We start from the raw sequence: 15,471 nt of genomic DNA, 5'->3' as shown, positions 1-15,471 counted from the left end.
CTGAGCAGCCCTCTTTAGGATCCACTCTGCTCACCCCACATGGGGAAGGGGCTAGAAAAGGTGCCCTAAAAATAGCCTGCCCTAAACCTCCCGACTGTATTACCGTGTCCAGAGGGATCACCATTTGCGGTCAGAAACACAAAACTATGAACTTTGGAGCTTGAAATGTGCAAACACTGATGGATAGTGCAACCAGTGATAGACCGGAGAGGAGAACTGCAGTCATCGCTAGAGAACTGAATAGATGCCGGATTAACCTAGCTGTCCTCTCTGAATCCCGACTAGCAGACGAAGGACAATTGAGCGTCTCCGTGAGCGTCTCATGAAAATCCGTCTGGTGCTTGCCAACAACGAGATAGCAACAGTTGTCAGCGCCTATGCCCTGTTGTGGCAAAAACAATCATTAAACAATCATCATCACTGCATAAGAGACACCAAGAATCAAATTGTATTTTAAAATATATTTATTCTCTTTGCATGAGGCTTAGTCACAAAATCATTGCAGCTACCCCGTGATGTGAGCAAGACCTGACACCCAGCCCAGGAAATTCCCTTCTTATACTCCTTCTTCAAGGTCTTTCCTCTGTAGTTGTCCACTCACCCAGCATGGCCAAATCTAGCTGAACCATTTGTCTTACTGTGTGTGTCTTGCTTACGTCAGGTGTACAAACATATATAAATTCCAGATGAGAAACAATGCTTAAAACAATGTCTAAGAAAGTTAATGAAAAAAAGTAAAATATACATTTTTCTACAACAATTCCTCCTCTTTATCATTCTCTGATAAACGATTGGTTTCATTAACATTACATTAGTACTGATTATAACAACTTAACTTGTTTATAATGCTAATAAAACTATAATTATAATATAATATATATGATATATGATATATATAATAATATATAATAATTATTATTTCACTCAACATCAAACCAATAAATGATTATAATTGTTTCAAGTCTTTACATCACAGTTATACTCTTCATGTGTGATTTTCGTATACCTGATCACTCTACTTGAACTTGTGAAAGAAGGATTTAAAAGGAAAAAAGCTTAGGCTGTTTTTGTAAGGATAGGCCCTTAATTTTATAGCAAGCAAGTAAAGCTTTATCTGAAGCCGGGCTAAATGAATAGGCGCTGCTATTGCACTTCCGACCTAAATCGGACCCTCAGTCACCTCAGTATAAACAAGAAATAGTATAGATTATATTAGTAGGAAAAACATATCAATTCATCACCCCTGGTTGATTCAACAAGCCATACAAAAAAAAAAAAAAAAAAAAAAAAAAGATAAAAATCCCTCATTTCAAACCCTGTCCTTGTACGCCACCTTGTAACACGGATGACTGCTGCTTTTAACCCTCTTTACATATTATCGTCAGAAAATAAGAAAAGAAAACACACCCCAATTTACCACATTTCATTGTAGCTTCCGCTACTTCCATCATCTTTACATTTGTGTTCACCATTATCATCATCAGGATAGACTGTCATTTTCACCAGTTGAACAGACATCCCTGCTTTCACCAGTCTCTGTGAGCTGGAAACACATTTCATATACATTTCAATACATGGCAAGCATAACAATATCGCCAATCCTACTGCTAAAATTGGCAGTACGGTTTGAATCACCCAGATGCCCACCCTCCCCAGAGAGTCATGAACCAACCAACCCATTTGTCATTCGCATACTTCACATCATTGAATAGATTTTCCACTTTTCCTGAAAACATTTGCACCAATCAAATCATTAGATCTATATCAATACTAAGCCCTAGTTTGAAAAATCATCAAAATCGTCACAAAACAGATTCTTCTGCTAAACTTAAACCATTAGTTGGTCCACATCCTCCTCCAGGTGTGTTGATCACCTCGTTCGCCCCATGAGTCTTCACCAGGGTGACTCTTTGCGAGTCGTTGCAATGGGCTTTCCCTCGCTGGCAAGGGAGGTACGTTACTAGCACGTCCTTGATCCCTCACTTTATGCTTCGCGTTGGCGTTGGTGTGTGGGGTCGCTGAGATTGGTTGGTGTAGTTTAAGGTGAGATGCTTGGAGCCAGGTGTCACACTCTCCAACCATTTTCTGATCATTACAAGATTTTTCCCTCAGATCACGACCGCACCCCCACTGGAATGAACCATTTCCTGCCTGCTGTCACCTGTGAATGGAGACCTTAAGCATTTGGGTTAGTGACAGCTTGTCTAGGTCGTCCTTTTGGTGTGACCTGTGGAATTTTCCATTTGTTTACCTTGCTGATGATATGCTCAACATTTGGCCAATAAACCATAAGTTTCTTCTCATTTTTACAAACTAAAACATTATCACTGGATAATTTCTTGCTCACTTAATAGCACTCAGAGTCCTTTTTTCCCCCTGAGAAACACTCAACCCACTTTGCTCATGTTGACAAAACAATATTTATACATTTGGAACAGAATCAGTTCTGTTTGACGCAATCCATCCTGACATTCTGCAAAAGGAAAGTTTTAAGTTATGCGCTGCGCAGGTTTGCACCTTTCAGCCACAATAATAACCCAGGCCAGGATAGTTAGCCAAATTCATCCATAGCCATTATTTCACTGGGCACACTCTGCCCTGTATCAAAAGTCTGCATGCTCTGTAAAGAAAAACAAATGTCGAGGTTATTGTCAGATAATAAAGTACGTAGTTTCTTTTGTCTGCTGTGCTGCCGCGGCCTTCGCTGCCGCATCTGCCCTGGCGTTTCCTGTTGAAACAGTCCCTGTTATTAGCACACTTACAGACAGCAATTTTGTTCGGGAGAAGAATGGCTTTTCTTGCAGGGCTTTTCCCCAAATAAACCCTGTGTCCTCCCAACATTTATTGTCCCACCTGTGCGATTGCATTCAGCAAATGTGAACCCATTGGTAAACCATATTTGGCAATTGTTACCATCCCCCTTGATGCATGATCCAACTCGTGCATCAATTTAACATTTATGGTGTTTGGGTAAACACTAACCCAAACGTTCTCCTTCAGCCAAATTTCCCCCAGACATCTTTCTCTGCCTCTGAAACAAAATATTACATTCTTCACTCCAAGCCACAATCTCATCTTCTTATCTAAGTATCTGAAGGGCAGCGGCCCTCAGTTTCACAGCATATCCTGCTTTTCAGGCCTGTTGTTTGGTCTCGCAACTCAGTCATCTACCGTAAATCCTCTAATATAGGCCCGGGCCTTTATTTTACTCAAGCGCATTTCGGCCCAGGCCTTTATTGGAAGGAGGCCAGAATTAGAGACAGGCCTTTATTTCTATTTGAGCAAAACGGACTACCAGTAGAATTAATAAAAACAAGATTTTTTGTCTATTGAAACCTATAAAATACTAGGTTCATTTATTGAAAATAAATGCTCCGCAGCTGCCATGGTAAACAACGTTAGCCTACCGGTGACCAGTGGTGGAATGTAATGAAGTAGGCTACAAATACTTTGTTACTTTACTTAAAGCAAAATTTTCACGTATCTGTACTTTACTTAAGTAGAATCAATAGTGCATACTTTTGACTTTTAGCCTACTTCGTTACTTTTTGCAGCAATTATTATATTTTCTACTCCACTACATTTCTACAACGTTTCGTTACATTTTCTGATCAGTTTTTCCCCCTGCCAAAACAGGGATTGAAAAACAATCTCCATGTTTTCGGTGCTGACGCGTTCATGGTGGCGCTGCCAATAAAGCACCTAAGCTGTCACAAAGAACCGGCAAAAGTAATGAATATGTAAAATATAGCAAGGAGACATTTCAATTGTTTATTAATAAACAAACGTTTTCTGTGTCGGCTGCAAAGATGAAGTTAATGAAGACGATGCTGACTCGTGATCTTCGCAGTAGTGAACGCGCCAGAGAGAAATGCGCATTTCATACGGATTAAGCAGAGAGCAGTCTGTTTTCTTTCGTTTTGAATTGTTCTGTTTAAAAGTACACTTTAAAGCTGTCTAAAGATATAATTATCAGGTCTGTCGGGCTTGCCATATATACGCTGAGTTTCGGTTAATTTATGAGACGCGCTTCAGTTCACACGCCGCCTCCATGTCGTGATTATCTATTTTCTACTGTATTTACTAATTATTTATTAAATCCTGGCAATTGGTTGATGAAACGTTGATTAAAATTGAGATACAATTAATACAAAACGAAATTCACTTTAAAAAAAAGCTTTGTGCTTTCTGTCTAGGTGTCTGTGAAAGTTTTAAAGCTGTCTTTTAGTGCCGCTTTCAGTGCGCTCACGTCCGTAACATTGTTTTTTCCTCATAAATGGAAACACGAAAAATAATTTAAAATGAATATGTTGTGTTCTGTGGAGAGCCAACCCTTCTTCATCCGGTTAGTAGGCTATTACTTTTGGTTTGCGCAGTGTAATTCACAGAATTACGAAAAAATATTTTGCTACCTAAAAGTTAAAGATTGTTTGTGTCCCGTAACGCATGTGTAGCCTAGGCTATTTCCCTCATGTTAAATATAAAACGCATGTGTAGACTGATATTTTTCAATATGTATTAACCCTCTGGAGTCTGAGCGGTTTTCTGGGCCCTGGAGGTGTTCTGACATGCTCTGACATTAGTGCTTTTTTCAGTTATTTATAAACATGTTAATGGCAAAGGTGTAAATTCACTCTATATAGCACAAACAGGGCTACCAAAATATGTGATCACCATGCATGTATATTTTTAAATTTTTAAGAGAATGATGTTTATGCGTGGTTATTGAAAAAAATAAAAATGAAAGTTACTGAAATATGACCACAAAACTCATAATAAATATGTGTCAATAATACTTTTGACTAATGGATGTTGTTCCTTCGAGTTCTGGCTTCAAACTTATGTGAAAATAGTCTTGCTTTATCGTTCACATAAAACTATACATTGATTTAAATTGATGTAAAACAGGTTTTGCTTGGAAAGCCAATATGCGAGGGGGGCGTGAACGAGGAGTGGTTTACACCTGAAAATACAATGTCCCACCCACTCTGCATAATTAGCCATTCATTCAGGTGTGACACTGACTGAGCCACAATGCAAGGACAAAAGATATATTTAGAAGAAGACTTATATTGACCATTTAAGATTTTGCTTACATCTATCTTGTAAATATGTTTTGCTATTTTATTAAAAAGGTTACAATTACAACAATAATTACAATTTCAACAATATTTCAAGTGTACTCTTTCTTTGTAAAAAAAAATGATTATAGGCCTACATTTTATCTATGTATTCATTAGTTTTAATATAGCCAACATTGGAACAGCTAACATCTTAGTTGATGACTTTATTTTTGACAAAAATTGTATTTTATATATATAGAAATTGCTAAACAAAAGCTTATTTGATGTGGCAGTATATTCTACAGTAAAAACTGTACCCAAATCTAGTCAACAAAATGTTGTCTTTCATATTTCGCCTGACTATAACGTTGTTTTTATGAAATATTAGGGCATATAAATGTTAATTTGCAGTTTAATACGTTGCTTATACAAATAGCCTACATTTCGATTTTTACTCATCTCAGTTTAGCAATACAGTTTGCTAAAACATCATCATTCATTCACACACGCGATTTAAATTTAAACTGTCTTTTTGCGAGCTGTGGTAAACAGCGCGCATCTCTGCCGTTCATTCATTCACAAAACAGAAACGCGATTCACGTGAGAAGGAAAAAAACGTACTACAGTTCTCTTACGAGAGGTCTCTCGTACTGCGTAAGATATCTTACGCTAGGGGAAAATCCTTTTCCGCGAGATATTGAAGCCAAAAATTATCCTTAATTTTGTAATAATGCAAAACGCGTTGCAGCAGCAATGCAGACATTGTCGAGACAGCTCGCGCGCCTATTGGCTGCTCTGCGGCAACTGCAGCAGCCTATCGAGCGAGGCCTGGCGTGACGTCAGACCCAATCAGGGCACTTCGCGCCCGCTGCGTCACGTCCCGCCGAAATGGGCGTGGTCTAGGCCTATAAATATCGCTCGCAGGCAGCTATTATCTGATTTTTCATCCTTCAAGCGAAGCACACGCATCGCTGGAGCTGGATTAGAAGCCGCGCCGTCTGAGAGAGAGCACCTTCAGCGGGACGAGTCACTGAAGTCGCTGGCCGCGCCGCCTTCCTCGCCTTCCTGCTGCGCTATCCGGCGTTATATCCTTTCTCTGCTACTGTGTTTATGTATGTGTGTGTGCTCGCCGCCGCGACACACACTCCCATTGCACTAAAAGAGCTGGGCGTCTTTTTCAAGACGCCCCTTTTCCTGATCACGCAGCTCTCGCGCTCGCTGACGGCGACTGCCCTCACCGCGAGCTGGTTACTGCCTATGGTGACTCTGAGGACTCACCTGGCATCCTTCTCCGAGACTGCTCCTCCGCCCCCCCCCCCCCCACCCCCAACCCGCAAAGCTTGCCGGTTCGCCCGCTTGCCTTGCCGGCTTGGGGGACGATACCTGTTCTCCCTCTGTTCGAGCCGCGCACACCGCGCCGCTCACAGAGGATGTCAGGAGCGGGCGGTCACGGGGCTAGCTTTCTCTCTCCCTCTGTTCAAGCCGCGCAAACTGCGCCGCTCACAAGGGAGGCTGGAAGCGGACGGTCGGGGTTAGTTTTTCTTTACGTTATAAGAAAGCTACCCTGCCTCTGCGCCCCATTCATGCGTCACTCACCGGCGAAAGGAGAAAGGTGTGTTTTTAGTCCCTCCGAGGATGGACTGACCTTCAATTTCTCATACATTTCCCAGTTCCCTGATCATGCGACTGGAAATGTCAATATTGCAGCAGGCGAGCCTGTTTTAATACAAGCGCGCCTGCAAGCATACGCCGAAGAAAGCATGTGACGCTGTTATATGCTCGTGCATCCGAAAGCCTTTGTGTTCCCCCCCTGTGGCTCAGTGGCGGAATCATTGGTTTTCCTCACGAGAGACCGGAGTTCGAATCCCGGTCTAGCGGCAGTTAAAATTATGCCGCCAATGCTTCGCTCTGTCAGTTCCCTGAAAAGCGACTGCAGATGTGCATTTTGCAGCCAACGAGCGCGTTGCACAACCCGCTCGCCTGCACCCAAACACCGTTTCTATGGTTTCCGTGCGTCACTGGCGAAAGGAGAAAAGAGCGTTTCTGGTCCCCCCGCGGACGGACCGACCTCCTCTTTCTCGTACATTTCTCATTCCCCTCTGAAGTTCGGGCGACTGGAAATGTCAGTATTGCAGTGAGCAAGCCTGTTGTAATACACGCATGCCTGCAAACAAACGCCAGCACGTTGACGCTCTCTTATAATACTCGCGCTAACTGAGTTATAATGTGTCTCCCCCTGTGGCCCAGTGGCAGACACCCAGGTTTTGCACGCGAGAGACCCGCGTTCGATCCCCGGGTCTACCGGCAGATAAAATTATGCCGTCTATGCTCGCTCTGTCAGTTCCCTGAAAAGGCGACTGCAGATGTGTATTTTGCAGCCAACGAGCGCGTTGTACAACCCGCTCGCCTGCACCCAAACACCGTTTATATGGTGTTCCGTGCGTCACTGGCGTAAGGAAAAAAAAGGGAGTTTTTCTGGTCCCGCTGCGGACGGACCAACCTCCTTTTTCCTATACATTTCCCATTCCCCTCTGGAACTCAGGCGACTGGAAATGTCAATATTGCAGTGAACAAGCCTGTTGTAATGCACGCAGGCCTGCAATAAACGCCAGCATGTTGACGCTCTCTGTTTCTATGGCAACTTCTCGCTCGTTCAGTTCCAGTAAATGTGACTGTTCCAGTGTATCCTGCAGTAAACAAGTCGGTTCTGTCACCCGCTTGCCTGCACACAAACGCCGTTTTTACGGCTACCCAGATAAATCCCATAAGCGTGAATTTTTCTGGTGTCCCGGCCACGGCCGATGGTGTTTTATGTGTAGAAAGAATGCCCACTGCCCAGTGCCCATCTCTACACACAAGCACAGCCCGTCACACAGGGCTTGCGCACATGAATCGACTCAGATCGATTGCGCTTCAAACATGGTGAATGTGCCCACTAACACCACGTTATGCATGTCTCACGGTTTCTGTAAAAACGAAACCAACGTGCATTCGCTTCACTCAAGCGAACAATGCTTTCAGTGTGATATGTGCCCGCTGTCCCGCGCCCACATCCACACATAGACATGACAGTTCCTACGGGAACCGCCCAGCCCTCCCCCTCGCGGTTGACCACCGCAGAGGAGTCGAGCGCGGGCAATCTGCCCGCTGTTATCAGCGCGCCCCATGCCTCAAATGTCACGAGCGCCATGCTTGTGTTACAGCACGCCGAAGCTTCTCCATCGCTGAGCGAGCGGAGCGCGCTTCGTATTCAACCCCTAGCTATCCATGCAGACGCATGGGCAAAGCTACCCGGGGTTTCGAAGTGGGTGCTGAACATTATAGAAAGAGGCTATTCGCTGCAGTTTCGCCGACGCCCTCGCCGCTATGTGGCGCGCGTCGAGACCACGGTAAAAACAGAAGTAGCACATTTACTTCGAGCCGAAGAGACGAAACTATTGAGCAAAGGGGCCATAGAGCCTCTCTCTCTCAAGTTCAGAGCGAAGGAGGGCTATACAGCAGATACTTCCTGGTACCGAAAAAAGACGGGGGTCTCAGACCCATACTAGATCTAAGGCAACTGAACAAAGTGCTTGTGAAGCGACAGTTCAGGATGCTCACGACCAGGCAAATCCTTGTGCAGATTCGCCAAGGAGATTGGTTTGTGTCAATAGATCTGAAAGACGCGTATTTTCAAATACAGATAGCGTCACGTCACAGGCGATATTTGAGATTCGCCTTCGAGGGCCAGGCATATCAGTACACAGTCCTGCCGTTCGGCTTGTCCCTGGCACCCCGTACATTTACGAAGTGCATGGATGCGGCGCTCGCACCCCTCAGAATGAGAGGCATGCGAGTGCTAAACTATTTGGACGATTGGCTGATTCTAGCGCAATCTCGCGCAGTGCTCATAGAACACACGACCATTTTACTCGATCACCTCGAGGATCTGGGTCTGAGTGTCAATTGGGCGAAGAGCTCCCTGTCACCCAGTCAGAAAATATCTTTCCTGGGCACAGAACTGGACTCACTATCCATGATAGCGCGACTATCACAACAGCGCGCGGTAGACATTCGACGCACAGCGAACTCTTTTCGCTGCGGCGCGTCTGTCCCGCTCAAGAGATTTCAGAAGATGCTAGGTCTCATGGCCTCAGCATCGTCAGTGCTCCAGCTGGGCCTGCTCCGCATGCGCCCGCTGCAGTTTTGGCTGAAAGCGCGAGTCCCACGCGAAGCGTGGGCACCCGGTTTGCTTCGCCTCAGGGTCAATCAGAAGTGCGTCACAGCTCGGAAACCCTGGAAAGCGAACGACTGGTACCAATCAGGTGTAAGCCTGGGGACTTCCTCGAGGGTAAAAGTGGTGTCCACGGACGCGTCCACCTCGGGATGGGGAGCGCTGCTCGAGGGCAGACCGTTCTTCGGCCAATGGTCAGAACGGGAGAAGCTCCTGCACATAAACTGCCTCGAAATGCTGGCAGTAGACAACGCGCTGACGCGTTTTTTGTCCCCAAATAAAAGGACACCACGCCTTGGTCCGTTCGGACAACATGTCTGTGGTGTCCTACATAAATCGCCAGGGCGGCATCAGATCCGAGAAACTGTACAGGCTGGCAGAACGCCTCCTGGTATGGGCTCAGTGCAACCTGCGCTCGCTCAGAGCAGCGCACGTGCCAGGGATCTTGAATATAGGACCGGACAGACTGTCCAGGAACAATGTTCCGGCAGGCGAGTGGTCTCTACACCCACAGACAGTCCATCTGCTGTGGAAGAAATTTGGCAGAGCGGAAGTGGACCTGTTTGCGTCTCAAGAAAACGCTCACTGTCAAGAGCAGGAGCGCGCTGGCCCATGTGTGGCCCCGCCGCCCGCTCTATGCTTTTCCCCCCGTCTCTCTCCTGCCTCAGGTGATAGAACGGATCAGGGAAGAAGGATGCTCAGTACTGCTGGTAGCACCGTTCTGGAAAAACCAACCTTGGTTCCCAGTCGTGATGCAGTTAGCAAGTACTGCCCCGTGGCCAGTACCAATGAGGAGAGATCTCCTCTCACAGGCCCGCGGCTCGATCTGGCATCCTCACCCGGAACTATGGTCCCTTCATGTCTGGGCCATCAACGGGTACATGTTGAACTCCCTAAAGGAGTATTAAACACGATCACGCAGGCTAGAGCTCCGTCTACAAGACGACTCTATTCTTCGAAATGGTCGGTGTTTTCGGGCTGGTGCACAGCCCGTGGTGTGTCACCCACAAACTGTGGTATGACGGAGGTGCTTTCCTTCCTACAAGAGCTGTTGGATGGGGGCAGGGCCCCCTCCACGCTCAAAGTTTATGTGGCGGCTATAGCAGCGTTCTCAGAAACAACGCTTGGTCAGTCAATAGGAAGGAACGATTTAGTCATCCGCTTCCTTAGAGGGGCTAAGAGACTGAATCCTCCCAGACCTCCCTCAGTCCCCGTATGGGACCTTTCTACGGTTCTGGAAGCCATGAAAGGTGCGCCATTTGAGCCTTTACAGTCAATCGATTTGAAACACCTGTCTTTCAAGACGGTGTTTTTGCTGGCTCTCGCTTCAGTGAAGCGCATAGGGGATCCGCACGCGCTCTCTGTGAGCGCGGCGTGCATGGAGTTTGGGCCCAATGACTCAAAAGTTATACTCAAACCTAAGCACGGTTATGTTCCAAAATCCCTCAACACACCGTTTAGGGCGCAGGTTATCTCCCTGTCAGCCCTACCGGTCCCTGATGAGGAAAAAGACGCGAGCCTCCTTTGCCCAGTCAGGGCATTACGAGCTTATGTGTCTCGCTCGTCTGTTTTCAGACAGACGGAGCAGCTTTTTGTTTCGTTTAGCGGACGTTCTAAAGGACTAGCCGCGTCGAAACAGAGCCTATCCAGATGGATAGTTGATGCTATAGCGCTGGCATACGCCTCCAAGGGCATGCAGTGCCCATTGGGTGTCAGAGCGCACTCCACGAGAGGCATGGCCTCTTCGTGGGCCTGGTCAAGTGGGATTGCCTTGCAAGATATTTGTATGGCGGCAGGCTGGGCCTCCCCGTCTACATTTATAAGGTTTTATAACCTAGAGGTTCCCGCCCTGCAGGCCAGGCTGCTGTCGGTCTAAATTTACCAGTATTATCTGACCTGATGCGATCAGCTCAGAATGCTGCGTCTGCTGAGCACAGCTCAATGTTCGACAGTATAAAGCTGGGCAAACTGTGTAAGACCCACATTTCCCCATCAGTTCAGGCCGTACCCCGCCCTGTCTGTATGATGAAATTCGCGTCCCATCGACGCTGCTATATGTGGAAGAGTGAGGCTGCACCCCTCCCTCTTCCCGGACTCCCTGTGAGTTCCCTGAGTGATTGTGCACTATATGTACCCCGGGCTTTCGCCCTTGGGTCTTTGGTGTCAGATCTCAGCATGCACGGCGTTTTACATTGGGTCCCCTAGCGTAAGATTTCTTACGCAGTACGAGAGACCTCTCGTAAGAGAACGTACTCGGTTACTAACGTAACCTCGGTTCTCTCTAGAAGAGGGAACGAGTACTGCGTATCTTGCCGTGCATGCACACGCTCTGGTTGCTTCGATGATGAAAAACCAGATAATAGCTGCCTGCGAGCGATATTTATAGGCCTAGACCACGCCCATTTCGGCGGGACGTGACGCAGCGGGCGCGAAGTGCCCTGATTGGGTCTGACGTCACGCCAGGCCTCGCTCGATAGGCTGCTGCAGTTGCCGCAGAGCAGCCAATAGGCGCGCGAGCTGTCTCGCCTATGTCTGCATTGCTGCTGCAACGCGTTTTGCATTATTACAAAATTAAGGATAATTTTTGGCTTCAATATCTCGCGGAAAAGGATTTTCCCCTAGCGTAAGATATCTTACGCAGTACTCGTTCCCTCTTCTAGAGAGAACCGAGGTTACGTTAGTAACCGAGTACGTTTTCCTCAGCTCAGTCGGATCCTTGCTCCTCGATATACCCGCACTTCTGAGGGACATTTTCCATTATTATTATTCCTCACAGCGCTGCGAGACAGTGTAAACAAGTAATGATCTGAATAAACTTGTGTTTTCTCGAGCTGATATGGGGGCGTTCACAGGTTTGCGTGGATGGCCTCATTCATTTGCGTTTGAATACGCGCTCTCCGTAGGCGGAGTCACATTACATTTGAATGAGCTGTAATGAGCTCGACTGGAATCGCTCTCTTTTAATACAGATTTCACAAGATGAGAATATTTGTTTTTTATATAAATTACTTCATTTAAAAGAAGAGAATTCAAGCTTCATGCCTGTGTGTCTGTATGCCTGTTTGACTGAGTATTCGCTGAGTTATTGTTCATTTTCGGACGCGTTTCAGAATGGACTTCACTGACAGAGAGAAGGCAGAACTCGCTTTGTGTTTATTTTTCTTTATTTGGCAAAAAGCACAACACTTTGTTTTTATTGTGAGTATACACAAAAATAATACACATTTAACAGAATCGATTGATGTATGAAACTCCTATGGAAAATCAAAGTCAACAGAGTATTTATGAGTTTCTTTTACACTGATAAAAAAAAAGCGAGCTGGTATCGCCGGCGATACAGCCGACCTCAGGGGGTTAAATGCATTTTCTGTGAATTTATATTTCAAGTTTTTACTGCAAATGTCCCCGTTTATAACGCTGGAATTACCCAATATTAAATTTATCCTCAACTAGTTTTGTGGTGTAGGTCTACGTATTGTATAATGTTAACTTCAAAAAAGGGGTGTGTCGCGATTCTGCCTTCTCACACCGCGACACAGGTTCATAGGTCTGAGTGTAGCGATTTCGGATTCATATTGCATATTGTTACAGCCCTAATTATTAGAATATATACATTAAGAGAATAAATTGTTAATAAAATGTTACTATCACAAGCATAATGTTGTGGCCTGCCCAGTAAAACGTTGGTTCTAATAATAGCCCCGGCCACTATTAGAGACCGGCCTTTATTTACCTCCGCCGACAGCGAGTCCGGCCAATGTTAGAGACCCGGCCGCTAATGGAATACAGGCCAATATTAGAGGATTTACGGTACAAACATTTTCCAATATCAAAGTCATCAATTGTTTCTATCAGGTCAGGTTGTGGTGTACAGACTTGGTCAGTGTCTGTCAAACAACATTATCCTCCTTTGTTCACTATAATCTACCAGACAGAGCTTGATGACCAATCAACTTAAAACTTGCCCCATGTTCTGTATTGTCTTTTCATCAGATTTTTGGCTTCTTTAAAATGTGTCATTTGCCTAAACCCATCTGTAATGATACAACTCATTCCAGAGGTTAATGACACAACATACACACTGTGGAGACAAAATATATAGCTCCCCTAAACTAACACATACCAAACATGAATTAACACTCATAAAACATACAATGCTGTCACCATCAAACACACACACGCATACCTGACTATGAACCGCTCATATTCTCATATTCATATCTTTTGGTGTTTACTCTAAACATATTTAAATTTTAAAGGTGCCCTAGAATTTGAAATTGAATTTATCTTGGCATAGTTAAATAACAAGAGTTCAGTACATGGACATGACATACAGTGAGTCTCAAACACCATTGTTTTCTCCTAATTATTAAATCTCGTTTTTGAAAAACACCCCTGAAAAATAGGCGAATCTCCTCATAACACCGACTGTGACGCAACAGTCGGGATCATTAATATGTACGCCTCCAAATATTTGCATATGCCAGCCTATGTTCAAGGCCAGGTGGAACTGCGCAGCCGAATCATCGTCCGAATCATTTTTCTTCGAGAGACATCATGGCTTGCAAACGAGCGAAGCATGGCAGTTGCTCAGTGTTTGGATGTACAAATGAACACAAAGGTATTTTTTTAGTTCCTTCATCCGAGCCTCTGAAGAACCAATGGGTTATGTGAATGTCTGATGTGTAATTGTTCAAGTTCAGACAGATAATCTTTCTCTCAAAGTCGTTCAATACTGTTTATGCATCAGTAAATCAAGCCAGTGACTAAACGATCAACTTCACGTCGTTTCTCTTAGTAGGATGAAAATAATCTTACTTAAACTGTGATTAATATACAGATAGCGATCAAAGAACAATCCCTTTCCAGTTGCCCAAGCTGTCAATCACACAGTGCGAGTTTATCTGGACACTTGCCAAAACTCGTTATGAAATCAATGGCGTTGTTACTGCACAACGAAGCTCTGACTGTACGTACATCATGTTTGCATTGGTGAAATCATTAGTGAGAGTGCAGAAACTGCGTTGCAATGATAAGATCTTCATTCACGTGATCAACAGGCTTACACTGAAGTCTCACAGCAGCCAATCACAGCAGTGGGCATTTACACTGAAGTCTCACAGCAGACACGCCCCTTCAAACAGAGTGTTCAAATCAGAGGCTAAAATCAGGCTAGGAAAAATGCCTTTTATTTATAAATTATAACAAATTTTGATCTAAAAAACATACTAACATTATAAGGGCACCCCAGGAAACATTCTAAAATAATAAAATAATCCATGCAATGGGACCTTTAACCCTTAAAGACCTAGAACATTTTTGGGGCGCCTGACTCACCTGTACTTTTCTTTGTTTTTCTAACCCATTCTAGCAGCAAGCATCAAGTGCCATATATCATTTTAAACAGGAGAACCTAAAGTTTCCAGCTAGCTCATTTAAAGTCCCAGTTTTACATTTCTTTTGTCAGAGAATTTATGAAATTAACAGGATTTTAAGAAAAACGGCAGCAAAAAATGTGGTGTTTTCAGTGTGAACTCAAACTGAAGTTTTGATTTTTTCTTTTAGAAAGTTAGACTTGGTTGTTTTAGACTTCCAGATGAAATTTTGTCTACATGTAACAATCCCTCAGCAAGTTATAGCCATTTATTATAATATTATTCTAGGCGTTTTTGAGTAAAAACGTACTCGGTTACTAACGTAACCTCGGTTCTCTCTAGAAGAGGGAACGAGTACTGCGTAAGATATCTTACGCTAGGGGAAAATCCTTTTCCGCGAGATATTGAAGCCAAAAATTATCCTTAATTTTGTAATAATGCAAAACGCGTTGCAGCAGCAATGCAGACATAGGCGAGACAGCTCGCGCGCCTATTGGCTGCTCTGCGGCAACTGCAGCAGCCTATCGAGCGAGGCCTGGCGTGACGTCAGACCCAATCAGGGCACTTCGCGCCCGCTGCGTCACGTCCCGCCGAAATGGCCGTGGTCTAGGCCTATAAATATCGCTCGCAGGCAGCTATTATCTGGTTTTTCATCATCGAAGCAACCAGAGCGTGTGCATGCACGGCAAGATACGCAGTACTCGTTCCCTCTTCTAGAGAGAACCGAGGTTACGTTAGTAACCGAGTACGTTCTCTTACGAGAGGTCTCTCGTACTGCGTAAGATATCTTACGCTAGGGGACCCAATGTAAAACGCCGTG

The sequence above is a fragment of the Leuciscus leuciscus genome (assembly GCF_965113295.1).
Source record: "Leuciscus leuciscus genome assembly, chromosome: 15".
Taxonomy (NCBI): domain Eukaryota; kingdom Metazoa; phylum Chordata; class Actinopteri; order Cypriniformes; family Leuciscidae; genus Leuciscus; species Leuciscus leuciscus.
The sequence above is the reverse complement of the archived record's forward strand: the minus strand, read 5'-3'. Positions refer to the sequence as shown.